Source organism: Saccopteryx bilineata, chromosome 8 (assembly GCF_036850765.1).
Source record: "Saccopteryx bilineata isolate mSacBil1 chromosome 8, mSacBil1_pri_phased_curated, whole genome shotgun sequence".
Classification (NCBI taxonomy): domain Eukaryota; kingdom Metazoa; phylum Chordata; class Mammalia; order Chiroptera; family Emballonuridae; genus Saccopteryx; species Saccopteryx bilineata.
This window is the reverse complement of record NC_089497.1, coordinates 70808280-70822877: the sequence shown is the minus strand read 5'-3', so window position 1 is coordinate 70822877 and position 14598 is coordinate 70808280.

The window sequence follows — 14598 nt, the reverse complement described above, 5'->3', positions numbered from 1 at the left end:
GGTCAGGGCAGACACACTGCAGGTCAGGGCGGACACACTGCAGGCAGGGCGGACACACTGAAGGTCAGGGCAGACACACTGCAGGTCAGGGCCAGGACACACTGCAGGTCAGGGCCAGGACACACTGCAGGTCAGGGCCCGGACACACTGCAGGTCAGGGCAGACACACTGCAGGTCAGGGCCCGGACACACTGCAGGTCAGGGCCCGGACACACTGCAGGTCAGGGCAGACACACTGCAGATCAGGGCAGACACACTGCAGGTCAGGATGGACACACTGCAGGTCAGGGCCCAGACACACTGCAGGTCAGGGCCCGGACACACTGCAGGTCAGTGCAGACACACTGCAGGTCAGGGCCAGTACACACTGCAGGTCAGGGCCAGGACACACTGCAGGTCAGGGCGGACACACTGCAGGTCAGGGCCAGGACACACTGCAGGTCAGGGCCACACACACTGCAGGTCAGGACGGACACACTGCAGGTCAGGGCCAGGACACACTGCAGGTCAGGGCAGATACACTGCAGGTCAGGGCGGACACACTGCAGGTCAGGGCCAGGACACACTGCAGGTCTGGGCAGACATACTGCAGGTCAGGGCCAGGACACACTGCAGGTCAGGACGGACACACTGCAGGTCATGGCGGACACACTGCACGTCAGGACGGACACACTGCAGGTCAGGGCCAGGACACACTGCAGGTCAGGGCAGACACACTGCAGGTCAGGGCCAGGACACACTGCAGGTCAGGACGGACACACTGCAGGTCAGGGCGGACACACTGCAGGTCAGGGCGGACACACTGCAGGTCAGGGCCCGGACACACTGCAGGTCAGTGCAGACACACTGCAGGTCAGGGCCAGGACACACTGCAGGTCAGTGCAGACACACTGCAGGTCAGGGCCAGACACACTGCAGGTCAGGGCGGACACACTGCAGGTCAGGGCCCGGACACACTGCAGGTCAGTGCAGACACACTGCAGGTCAGGGCCAGGACACACTGCAGGTCATGGCGGACACACTGCACGTCAGGACGGACACACTGCAGGTCAGGGCCAGGACACACTGCAGGTCAGGGCGGACACACTGAAGGTCAGGCCCAGGACACACTGCAGGTCTGGGCAGACACACTGCAGGTCAGGGCCAGGACACACTGCAGGTCAGGACGGACACACTGCAGGTCATGGCGGACACACTGCACGTCAGGACGGACACACTGCAGGTCAGGGCCAGACACACTGCAGGTCAGGCCCAGGACACACTGCAGGTCTGGGCAGACACACTGCAGGTCAGGGCCAGGACACACTGCAGGTCAGGACGGACACACTGCAGGTCATGGCGGACACACTGCACGTCAGGACGGACACACTGCAGGTCAGGGCCAGGACACACTGCAGGTCAGGGCAGACACACTGCAGGTCAGGGCGGACACACTGAAGGTCAGGGCCAGGACACACTGCAGGTCAGGACGAACACACTGCAGGTCAGGACGGACACACTGCAGGTCAGGGCGGACACACTGCAGGTCAGGGCGGACACACTGCAGGTCAGGGCCCGGACACACTGCAGGTCAGGGCCCGGACACACTGCAGGTCAGTGCAGACACACTGCAGGTCAGTGCAGACACACTGCAGGTCAGGGCCCGGACACACTGCAGGTCAGGGCAGACACACTGCAGTTCAGGGCCCGGACACACTGCAGGTCAGTGCAGACACACTGCAGGTCAGGGCCCGGACACACTGCAGGTCAGGGCAGACACACTGCAGGTCAGGGCAGACACACTGCAGGTCAGGGCCAGGACACAGTGCAGGTCAGGTCAGACACAGTACAGGTCAGGGCAGACACAGTGCAGGTCAGGGCCAGGACACACTGCAGGTCAGGGCGGACACACTGCAGGTCAGGGCCAGGACACACTGCAGGTCAGGGCCAGGACACACTGCAGATCAGGGCAGACACACTGCAGGTCAGGGCCAGGACACACTGCAGGTCAGGGCAGACACACTGCAGGTCAGGACGGACACACTGCAGGTCATGGCGGACACACTGCACGTCAGGACGGACACACTGCAGGTCAGGGCCAGGACACACTGCAGGTCAGGGCAGACACACTGCAGGTCAGGGCGGACACACTGAAGGTCAGGGCCAGGACACACTGCAGGTCAGGGCCAGGACACACTGCAGGTCAGGACGAACACACTGCAGGTCAGGACGGACACACTGCAGGTCAGGGCGGACACACTGCAGGTCAGGGCGGACACACTGCAGGTCAGGGCCCGGACACACTGCAGGTCAGGGCCCGGACACACTGCAGGTCAGTGCAGACACACTGCAGGTCAGTGCAGACACACTGCAGGTCAGGGCCCGGACACACTGCAGGTCAGGGCAGACACACTGCAGGTCAGGGCCCGGACACACTGCAGGTCAGTGCAGACACACTGCAGGTCAGGGCCCGGACACACTGCAGGTCAGGGCAGACACACTGCAGGTCAGGGCAGACACACTGCAGGTCAGGGCCAGGACACAGTGCAGGTCAGGGCAGACACAGTACAGGTCAGGGCAGACACAGTGCAGGTCAGGGCCAGGACACACTGCAGGTCAGGGCGGACACACTGCAGGTCAGGGCCAGGACACACTGCAGGTCAGGGCCAGGACACACTGCAGATCAGGGCAGACACACTGCAGGTCAGGGCCAGGACACACTGCAGGTCAGGGCAGACACACTGCAGGTCAGGGCCCGGACACACTGCAGGTCAGGGCAGACACACTGCAGGTCAGGGCCAGGACACACTGCAGGTCAGGGCCAGACACACTGCAGGTCAGGACGGACACACTGCAGGTCAGGGCCAGGACACACTGCAGGTCAGGGCCAGACACACTGCAGGTCAGGGCAGACACACTGCAGGTCAGGGCGGACACACTGCAGGTCAGGGCCAGGACACACTGCAGGTCATGACGGACACACTGCACGTCAGGACGGACACACTGCAGGTCAGGGCCAGGACACACTGCAGGTCAGGGCCCGGACACACTGCAGGTCAGGGCGGACACACTGAAGGTCAGGGCCAGGACACACTGCAGGTCAGGGCCAGGACACACTGCAGGTCAGGACGGACACACTGCAGGTCAGGGCGGACACACTGCAGGTCAGGGCGGACACACTGCAGGTCAGGGCCAGACACACTGCAGGTCAGGGCCCGGACACACTGGAGGTCAGGGCCAGGACACACTGGAGGTCAGGGCCAGGACACACTGCAGGTCAGGGCCAGGACACACTGCAGGTCAGGGCCAGGACACACTGGAGGTCAGGGCCAGGACACACTGCAGGTCAGGGCCAGGACACACTGCAGGTCAGGGCCAGGACACTGCAGTTCAGGGCCAGGACACAATGCAGGTCAGGACACACTGCAGGTCAGGGCCAGGACACACTACAGATCAGGGCCAGGACACACTGCAGGTCAGGGCCAGGACACTGCAGTTCAGGGCCAGGACACACTGCACGTCACGACGGACACACTGCAGGTCAGGGCCAGGACACACTGCAGGTCAGGGCAGACACACTGCAGGTCAGGGCGGACACACTGCAGGTCAGGGCCAGGACACACTGCAGGTCAGGGCAGACACACTGCAGGTCAGGGCAGACACACTGCAGGTCAGGGCCAGGACACACTGCAGGTCAGGGCAGACACACTGCAGTTCAGGGACCAGACACACTGCAGGTCAGGGCCAGGACACACTGCATGCCAGGGCAGACACTCTGCATGCCAGGGCCAAGACACACTGCAGGTCAGGGCCAGGACACAGTGCAGGTCAGGGCAGACACAGTACAGGTCAGGGCAGACACAGTGCAGGTCAGGGCCAGGACACACTGCAGGTCAGGGCGGACACACTGCAGGTCAGGGCCAGGACACACTGCAGGTCAGGGCCAGGACACACTGCAGATCAGGGCAGACACACTGCAGGTCAGGGCCAGGACACACTGCAGGTCAGGGCAGACACACTGCAGGTCAGGACGGACACACTGCAGGTCATGGCGGACACACTGCACGTCAGGACGGACACACTGCAGGTCAGGGCCAGGACACACTGCAGGTCAGGGCAGACACACTGCAGGTCAGGGCGGACACACTGAAGGTCAGGGCCAGGACACACTGCAGGTCAGGGCCAGGACACACTGCAGGTCAGGACGAACACACTGCAGGTCAGGACGGACACACTGCAGGTCAGGGCGGACACACTGCAGGTCAGGGCGGACACACTGCAGGTCAGGGCCCGGACACACTGCAGGTCAGGGCCCGGACACACTGCAGGTCAGTGCAGACACACTGCAGGTCAGGGCCAGGACACACTGCAGGTCAGGGCCAGACACACTGTAGGTCAGGACGGACACACTGCAGGTCAGGGCCAGGACACACTGCAGGTCAGGGCCAGACACACTGCAGGTCAGGGCAGACACACTGCAGGTCAGGGCGGACACACTGCAGGTCAGGGCCAGGACACACTGCAGGTCATGGCGGACACACTGCACGTCAGGACGGACACACTGCAGGTCAGGGCCAGGACACACTGCAGGTCAGGGCCCGGACACACTGCAGGTCAGGGCGGACACACTGAAGGTCAGGGCCAGGACACACTGCAGGTCAGGGCCAGGACACACTGCAGGTCAGGACGGACACACTGCAGGTCAGGGCGGACACACTGCAGGTCAGGGCGGACACACTGCAAGTCAGGGCCAGACACACTGCAGGTCAGGGCCCGGACACACTGGAGGTCAGGGCCAGGACACACTGGAGGTCAGGGCCAGGACACACTGCAGGTCAGGGCCAGGACACACTGCAGGTCAGGACACACTGCAGGTCAGGGCCAGGACACACTACAGATCAGGGCCAGGACACACTGCAGGTCAGGGCCAGGACACTGCAGTTCAGGGCCAGGACACACTGCAGGTCAGGACACACTGCAGGTCAGGGCCAGGACACACTACAGATCAGGGCCAGGACACACTGCAGGTCAGGGCCAGGACACACTGCAGGTCAGGGCGGACACACTGCAGTTCAGGGCCAGGACACAATGCAGGTCAGGGCCAGGACACACTGCAGGTCAGGGCAGACACACTGCAGGTCAGGGCAGACACACTGCAGGTCAGGGCCAGGACACACTGCAGGTCAGGGCAGACACACTGCAGTTCAGGGACCAGACACACTGCAGGTCAGGGCCAGGACACACTGCAGGTCAGGGCCAGGACACACTGCAGGTCAGGGCAGACACACTGCAGGTCAGGGTAGACACACTGCAGGTCAGGGCCAGGACACACTGCAGGTCAGGGCAGACACACTGCAGGTCAGGGCAGACACACTGCAGGTCAGTACGGACACACTGCAGGTCAGGGCGGACACACTGCAGGTCAGGGTCAGGATACACTGCAGGTCAGGGCAGACACACTGCAGGTCAGGGCCCGGACACACTGCAGGTCAGGGCCCGGACACACTGCAGGTCAGGGCAGACACACTGCAGGTCAGGATGGACACACTGCAGGTCAGGGCGGACACACTGCAGGTCAGGGCCAGGACACACTGCAGGTCAGGGCCAGGACACACTGCAGGTCAGGGCCCGGACACACTGCAGGTCAGGGCAGACACACTGCAGGTCAGGGCAGACACACTGCAGGTCAGTGCCAGGACACACTGCAGTTCAGGGCCAGGACACACTGCAGGTCAGGGCCAGGACACACTGCAGGTCAGGGCAGACACACTGCAGTTCAGGGACCAGACACACTGCAGGTCAGGGCCAGGACACACTGCAGGTCAGGGCCAGGACACACTGCAGGTCAGGGCAGACACACTGCAGGTCAGTACGGACACACTGCAGGTCAGGGCGGACACACTGCAGGTCAGGGCCAGGACACACTGCAGGTCAGGGCCAGGACACACTGCAGGTCAGGGCAGACACACTGCAGGTCAGGGCGGACACACTGCAGGTCAGGGCCAGGACACACTGCAGGTCAGGGCAGACACACTGCAGGTCAGGGCAGACACACTGCAGGTCAGGATGGACACACTGCAGGTCAGGGCCGACAAACTGCAGGTCAGGGCCAGGACACACTGCAGGTCAGGGCAGACACACTGCAGGTCAGGGCCCGGACACAATGCAGGTCAGTGCAGACGCACTGCAGGTCAGGGCCCGGACACACTGCAGGTCAGGGCAGACACACTGCAGGTCAGGGCCAGGACACACTGCAGGTCAGGGCCAGGACACACTGCAGGTCAGGGCAGACACACTGCAGGTCAGGGCCCGGACACACTGCAGGTCAGGGCCAGGACACACTGCAGGTCAGGGCAGACACACTGCAGGTCAGGGCGGACACACTGCAGGTCAGGGCAGACACACTGCAGGTCAGGGCAGACACACTGCAGGTCAGGATGGACACACTGCAGGTCAGGGCGGACACACTGCAGGTCAGGGCCAGGACACACTGCAGGTCAGGGCGGACACACTGCAGGTCAGGGCGGACACACTGCAGGTCAGGGCCAGGACACACTGCAGGTCAGGGCCAGGACACACTGCAGGTCAGGGCGGACACACTGCAGTTCAGGGCCAGGACACACTGCAGGTCAGGGCCAGGACACACTGCAGGTCAGGGCAGACACACTGCAGTTCAGGGACCAGACACACTGCAGGTCAGGGCCAGGACACACTGCAGGTCAGGGCCAGGACACACTGCAGGTCAGGGCAGACACACTGCAGGTCAGTACGGACACACTGCAGGTCAGGGCGGACACACTGCAGGTCAGGGCCCGGACACAGTGCAGGTCAGGGCAGACACACTGCAGGTCAGGGCGGACACCTTGCAGGTCAGGGCCAGGACACACTGCAGGTCAGGGCAGACACACTGCAGGTCAGGGCCAGGACACACTGCAGGTCAGGGCCAGGACACACTGCAGGTCAGGGCAGACACACTGCAGGTCAGGGCCGACAAACTGCAGGTCAGGGCCAGGACACACTGCAGGTCAGGGCCCAGACACACTGCAGGTCAGGGCCCGGACACACTGCAGGTCAGGGCAGACACACTGCAGGTCAGGGCGGACACACTGCAGGTCAGGGCCAGGACACACTGCAGGTCAGGGCAGACACACTGCAGGTCAGGGCGGACACACTGCAGGTCAGGGCCAGGACACACTGCAGGTCAGGGCCAGACACACTGCAGGTCAGGACGGACACACTGCAGGTCAGGGCCAGGACACACTGCAGGTCAGGGCCAGACACACTGCAGGTCAGGACGGACACACTGCAGGTCAGGGCCAGGACACACTGCAGGTCAGGACACACTGCAGGTCAGGGCCAGGACACACTACAGATCAGGGCCAGGACACACTGCAGGTCAGGGCCAGGACACTGCAGTTCAGGGCCAGGACACACTGCAGGTCTGGACACACTGCAGGTCAGGGCCACGACACACTGCAGGTCAGGGCCCAGACACACTGCAGGTCAGGGCCCGGACACACTGCAGGTCAGTGCAGACACACTGCAGGTCAGGGCGCGGACACACTGCAGGTCAGGGCAGACACACTGCAGGTCAGCATGGACACACTGCAGGTCAGGGCCCAGACACACTGCAGGTCAGGGCCCGGACACACTGCAGGTCAGTGCAGACACACTGCAGGTCAGGGCGCGGACACACTGCAGGTCAGGGCAGACACACTGCAGGTCAGCATGGACACACTGCAGGTCAGTGCAGACACACTGCAGGTCAGGGCCCGGACACACTGCAGGTCAGTGCAGACACACTGCAGGTCAGTGCAGACACACTGCAGGTCAGGGCCAGGACACACTGCAGGTCAGGGCAGGACACACTGCAGGTCAGGGCCAGGACACACTGCAGGTCAGGGCAGACACACTGCAGGTCAGGGCCAGGACACACTGCAGGTCAGGGCCAGGACACACTACCGATCAGGGCCAGGACACACTGCAGGTCAGGGCCAGGACACTGCAGTTCAGGGCCAGGACACACTGCAGGTCTGGACACTGCAGGTCAGGGCCAGGACACACTGCAGTTCAGGGCCAGGACACACTGCAGGTCAGGGCCAGGACACACTGCAGGTCAGGGCCAGGACACACTACTGGTCAGGGCCTGGACTGGGGAGAGGCAAGTGAGGTGCTTATAAGGGGCACAACATTTAAGGGGACACAAGAAAATACATTAATGAAAATAGATCATATTTGAATGCAAAGCTCCTTTTAGAAATAAAAATTAATGCAAAAATTCACGATGAACAAAATATCAGAATTTCAATAGAAACAGGATCCAACCGTGCATTTACTCAGTCCTGCCTCACTGGCCTCACCCTAATCCTGTGCCTGGCTCCATGTAGCCCACTAGGACTGACTGCTTCAGACTGGCAAATAGTCCTGATTCTGCATTCAACTATATATTCTGGAAACAAGGTTTCACCAAACAGCACTTGCACTTACGGTACTGCATCCATTAAAAACAATTCTGACCTCAGCCCAGTAAAGGATTTCAGGAACCAGTGAGTGGAGACATGAAATGTGAAGAAACCACCAGTAGAGGGATCCAAAGTTCCTACTTTAAAGGGATCATGTGACCTGAGCATGGCCGAAACAAAAACAAGCCTCGGGCCTGACCTGAGGTCGCCGGTTCGAAACCCTGGGCTTGCCTGGTCAAGGCACATATGAGAGTTGATGCTTCCAGCTCCTCCCCCCTTCTCTCTCTCTATCTCTCTCTCCTCTCTCTGTCTCTCTCCTCTCTAAAAATGAATAAATTAAAAAAAATTTAAAAAAAAAACAACAACAAGCCTCGGAATTCCATATAAATAGGTGATGAAATCCAGACGGAAGACTAGACAACTAAAACTAGGACTATCAGGGAAAAAAACCAAGTCATTTAGTTATTTCATTCTAACTGCAGGTTCCTTCTTATTGGGGAAATAAAGTATATAATGAAAACTGACCCTCTGAAGTTCCTTTATCTTCTCTATAGAAATATACTCAAATTTTAGTTCCCTTATTCTAGTCAAATAGTTTCATAGAAATTGTGCTCTTGTTTAAAAAATCTAATGTTCAGAATACACCGGAAATAATTTATTAAAGATGAACGTGGCAGGTTTAAAAGCTATGAAGATAAACCGGTGAGAATGTTCTGGAAGCCACAATATAAATCTATTTTCCTACGTTGTACCTTTAACTTTTAATCTTTCAAGTTCCATGGTAGGATAATCCTTGGCTCTTGTCCTGGGATGGCAAAGACAGAAAATTACTTGGAAATTCTTTATGCTAGTTATATCAATTTCCACATTTTTGAAATGTTTTTCCTAGCTTATTCTGGTGATCTATTATTCCCCATTAAACAAATATGCCCCTGCTCAAACCAGTCCAGTGAGTGGTCAAATGGACATGTTAAAAGAAATCACAAATCATTCACAATTTACTGGGAAGCTTGTAGTTTCAACTTGGTAGATTATCTCAGTAAATCCGCTGTAACAACTGCTACTGAAAAGCATAAAAGGTAACTGCTCAGCAGTACTCCGTCATCCTATCTGCCTCTGTAGTATGGAACAGCCTGAAGTTGAATTTACAACTCATTTTTGTGTGTGTGGAAAACTAAGTATTCTCTTTGTATATATATGACTTATTAATTCAAATTTGAGGGAATTTCAATTAGTATGACTTCTAGAAAAGACAAAATTCTACTCAGTAACTATCTTTCTGTGTTTTGTGGCTATGACTTTAGCTATCAAATTCTAACTTACTCCATGATCGGGGGCCATCTGGAGTTACCTCTCCACAAAGAATAGATCAGTTCTTGATTCAGTGTAAGTCTAAAGACTTTAAATTCCAATTTGGCATGGATGTGGGAAGAGGAAACTTGGGTTATATTACCATTTCTCACTGTCGGCCAGTGAGAGCTACTGTGTGAGTTCAGCAGCAAGATCTCAGCAATATAAACTGCTCACCTTTTTTCACAAGTTACACCTGGGGGTGGATTTCTGTTCACTGGTATGGAAAAGTAAAGGCAGAAATGCCAAATGGACTAACAGGCAAAGACAAGTTCTGAATCTTTGCTAAGGAAACCGGCAGTTGGGGATTATAGAGAACTATTATATTTTAAAGTCATTATGCTAAAAATCATTAAAATTTCCTAATAACTAGTTTGATTATGCAGATTTTGAAGCAAATAAAAAAGCTGAATTATAAAGTAAATTAAGCCTCCTAAAAGTTCAACGTTTGCTCTTCTAAGCGCAGCCTTCCCTCCCCCCCCCCCGAAAAAGTTTATTTCACGCAGAGGGGATGGGGTTCTCTCCTTAACTGATGCCTTCCTCATGGCTGCAAGGACGTTGCTCAGATCCTCTCTCCTTGCTCTCCACTAGGATGTGCGTCCCCACACTTTTCTTGCCTTCCAGCCCCCGTCCTTAGCGACCTTGAGCAGCTCCATGGCGCGCTGCTCATACGGGGCAAAGCCACACACTTCTAGAATCGTGTTTCGCGTGAACTTGGTGAGCATGGTGAGGCGTCCGCAGTGGCGGCTGTGCCTCGGCTTGCTTATGTTTTTGGACACCGTGTGGCCTTTGTTGAGGCCCACCGCCGTGGGGCATGGTAGCTGAGAACCGTGGCTGAGGACCAGCGTGAGGAGAAGGGGTAAGAGGTGAGTCCCGCTGGGAAACCGCGGCCTCCGGGACTCGCGTCCCCGCCTCACCGCGGCCGGCGCAGCCACCTCCCGAGGCCACACTGGGGTCCCGGGGTCCTGATGGCGGCTAATCCTGCCTATACGGGGGTGGGTGAGGACCAACTAGCCTTGTATTCGTTCTCGAGCACAGTTGTTTGGTTTGACAGGGCCGCTTGCTCTTTTATTTATTTATTTATTTATTTATTTATTTATTTATTTATTTTTATTTTTATTTTTTTTACTGAAAATTTTATTTCTTTAGGGTTTTATCCCAACCAGTTTAAAAACCAAGTAACACACACCTGGGGGAAGGGGCTAGGAACTGCACCTACTTCCTACTCAACATGGACAGCAGTGGGGAAGAGGGAGGGGGCAGGAGAAGTGGCTTAATGAGATAGCAGCAGCGGTAATGGGGTGATGGCATCACAGAGCCGGCTCCTGCCTCTCCCAGGCCCTGGCTGGAGCTTCTATGGCTTACAGTGTGGGGTGGGTAACACCCAGGTCCTGCCCCTTCCCCTCCCCCTCCTCAGATAGCCTCCTTGGGGGCTCAACCCATTTCTTCCTGCAGGAGACTGAGGCACATGGAGAGGAGGAAGTGGGAAGAGGATGACGCAGGAGAGGCAGGGAGGTGGCATGAATAAAGGCAAAGGTGAGGCATGGGCCAGGCCCCAGCTTGGAGGCCCCTAGACATACCAGCTCCACGCCCCCTGCGGAGGGATCGGAAAGCCACAATTATCATGCAGCAATTGGGGAAGTGAGGTGGAGATGAAGTCCACGAGGTGGGCTGGGCATGGGCCTCAGTCGAAGCCCGTGCCAGTCGCTGTGCTCCGAGTCGTACTCTAGCTCGGCGCCCATGCACTGGACACCATCCAGCAGCATGGGTGTGTGCGGTGCCGTTCCTGACTCGGGCCTGCACCAGCGCGCGCACCTGACACCATCCAGCAGCATGGGTGTGCGTGGTGCCGTCCCTGACTCGGGCCTGCACCAGCACGCGCACGCAGGTGCCTGTGCCACCTTCACAGGCCAGTAACATCTCCTCCTTGAGGACACCTTCCTTGTGCGCCCTGTACTCACACTTGACGCTGTCACCTTCAGGGACAGGCATGACGCTGAGAAGCTGGAGGTGCAGGCTGGGGACAGGTGCCTCTTGGACGTCCTTGCTTGGCCTTTGCACCAAGGGCAGAGTGAAGGTAATCTCATACCTGTGCAGGATCTCCAGGAAGCCGACCTTTACCAGAAAGCTGCTGTCACTCTCCTGGGTGACCATGACAGCCGAGTCGTGCAACTTCTCATCGAAGTGGACGTGGCTCTGGGAGCCTTCTGTATCATGGCCTGCTGCGAAACAGACACTCGGGACTCTGGGCCTGTTGCCCTCGCTGGCTGCAGCCTTGGACGGCCTCCCGCCATGAGCGAGACACGCAGCTCCGAGCGGACCCGCCACTCAAGCGTGGCAGCCTCCCATGCTCCAGGGATGCCAGCAGGAGCCGTGCAGAGTGCACCCTGGGGCGAGTCGGGACGACCGCGGCGGGGGCTGTCGCGGAGGCAGCGGGCGCTCAACAACGGACAGAGGAGGAAGCCCCGCACAACAGGGCCTCCCGCTTGCTCTTTTAAATACGATTCTTGTCAGTTTTGGTCTTGCCTACCTAAGAAACTAACTGCTCCGTTTGCCCACTCTAGCAACAGTCACTAACACGGGTGTGTTTCCTGTGCAGCAGGCACCTGCAGATGCTTCACATCTGTATTAACTTCACGTCTCACAACAACCTATCGGGGAGAAATGACCTCCCCAATTTGCAGAAGAAACAGAAGTATCGAGACATGGGGCTCACCACTTAACCTCCATAAATTCCAGCTGAGGTCCAGGTCCCGGCCCTGAGCTCCTCCCCTGCCCTTCCTGGAGCTCCCGTCTGGGGTGAGGGCAGGGGAGCAGGTGGGACAAGGCCGAGAGAAGCACCCAAGAAAGCAAAGAATTTCCTTCACTGTCTGAAGTTTGGAGTCACTTAGGTTTTACTATCTACCACCTGAATTTTGTCAGAGCTGGTTCTCATTTTCATTGTGATACATCCTTTTCCCAACCCTCCACCTCAATTGTACTAAATAGCACTGCTTCGCTAGATAAGGGGCAAAGCTGCCCTCCACTGTGTACTGCCGGGGTCCAGCCCAGGGGGGAATCCAGGGTTCCCACAGGAAGAGACAGCATCGGCGCGAATCGAGTGAGAGAGCCGAATTCTTTTTTTCTCTTTAGCATTTACTGCCAGGCATCTCAGCCAAATGCTGTTCTAGCTTTATTTTTACTCACACACACACTAAGTTACAATCACATGGTATTCAGAATACATTGATAAATCATTGTTTTTGTTTCACTTTGGTTACATATTTCTAGGTAACAGTTAATTCATTTCTATAAGCTATAAATCAGGTGGTAAGTCATACAAAGTATAGTTATATAATAACTTGAACAGCAATAACAATATTGGTACAAACTTCTAAAAGGTCAGTACTGATTAGTAACTCTACCTTACCTAATGTCCTACTGTCTAGTCAAATTTTATTTATCTACTATATTCATACACTAGTTAAGTTCTAACTTTATTCTTCTCAGAGTGTTCCACCACCTGCAGGTCAGGTATGCAAGAAGAAAGGAAAGTTTCTCTACTCTACCACATGAAAAGGCTAGGGAGGTAAAGTGATGAATTAAGTGAAGGCTGAAAGGTGCTTCTGTGTATAGTTACTGTTTCCTACCTATTCATAAGTCACAATCTATTTTTTCTAACATGATTAATAAGAAGGAATTCTCCTACAAACTTAACCCTTTTTGAGGGATATTATAGCCAGCCTCTTATGTCTATGAGCCCAGGCAAAGGGGCTTACAGGCTTTTCTGTGGAACTCACACCCTCTGTCTCATTTCCAAAGAAATTACTATGAATCTGCAGGGAAAGCACGGTGCTATTATCCCTGTGCCATCAATGATAGCACACACCCAGAAAATGGGGGATAAAAGGCCAAATTAATTCAAAAGGTCAAAGGGGGAAGTATCGTTGTGCCTTTTCTCTGCTGTGACTTTGTCAACCAGCAGCCGTTGATCTTCACTGCTGTGACTTTGTCAGTCAGCAGTTGTGGATCTTCTTCTGCTGTGACCTTGTCAGCCAGCAGTTGTGGATCTTCTCCTGCTGTGACCTTGTCAGCCAGCAGTTGTGGATCTTCTCCTGCTGTGACCTTGTCAGCCAGCAGTTGTTGATTGGCTTCTGACAGTGTACATACAGGATTTGCCCCAGAAAGAGAACTGGTACATCCAGGGAAGGGGATCTGAAGTGGTAAATGCTGATCTCAGGCATAATGGTGGAAAGAAAGAAGGAGAGACAGAAATGGGAGAGAGAGAGAGAGAGAAAACAGGGAGAGGAAAAAAGAGAAAAGAATAAAATATGATAATCAGTGAGTATGTCTTAGCGGAAATTTATCTAGATAAATTTATTAACTGATGTCTCTTTCTCACCAGCCCCCCTCCAACTCCTGGAAAAGCTACCCTTCAGTTATTAGAAAGCAAAATGAAAACTTTATAAATCTATGAATGCTTTCTTTTCTTTCTCTCTATGATTGCATTCAATCCTTCTATTTCTTCTATAGATCTCATGACTTAGCATTCATATTATTTGGTCCTAGTACAAATATACAGTTTTGCAGGGAGGGGTTGCCTCAGTATAAAATACTCTTTGCCCATCAAACCACAGAGAGTAATAATTTATAATGGGTAATTTGTTAAAAACCCATTGGCATTAATCTATAAATAAGCTGATTCATTATTAGTAAAGAACAAATATATCTGTTCCTTTGCTCTGCCCACTCCAATTGTAAGTCCTGAGCGGAAGCAGGTACGTATATTAGATACTATGTATGTGCACATATTCACACAAGTTTATAT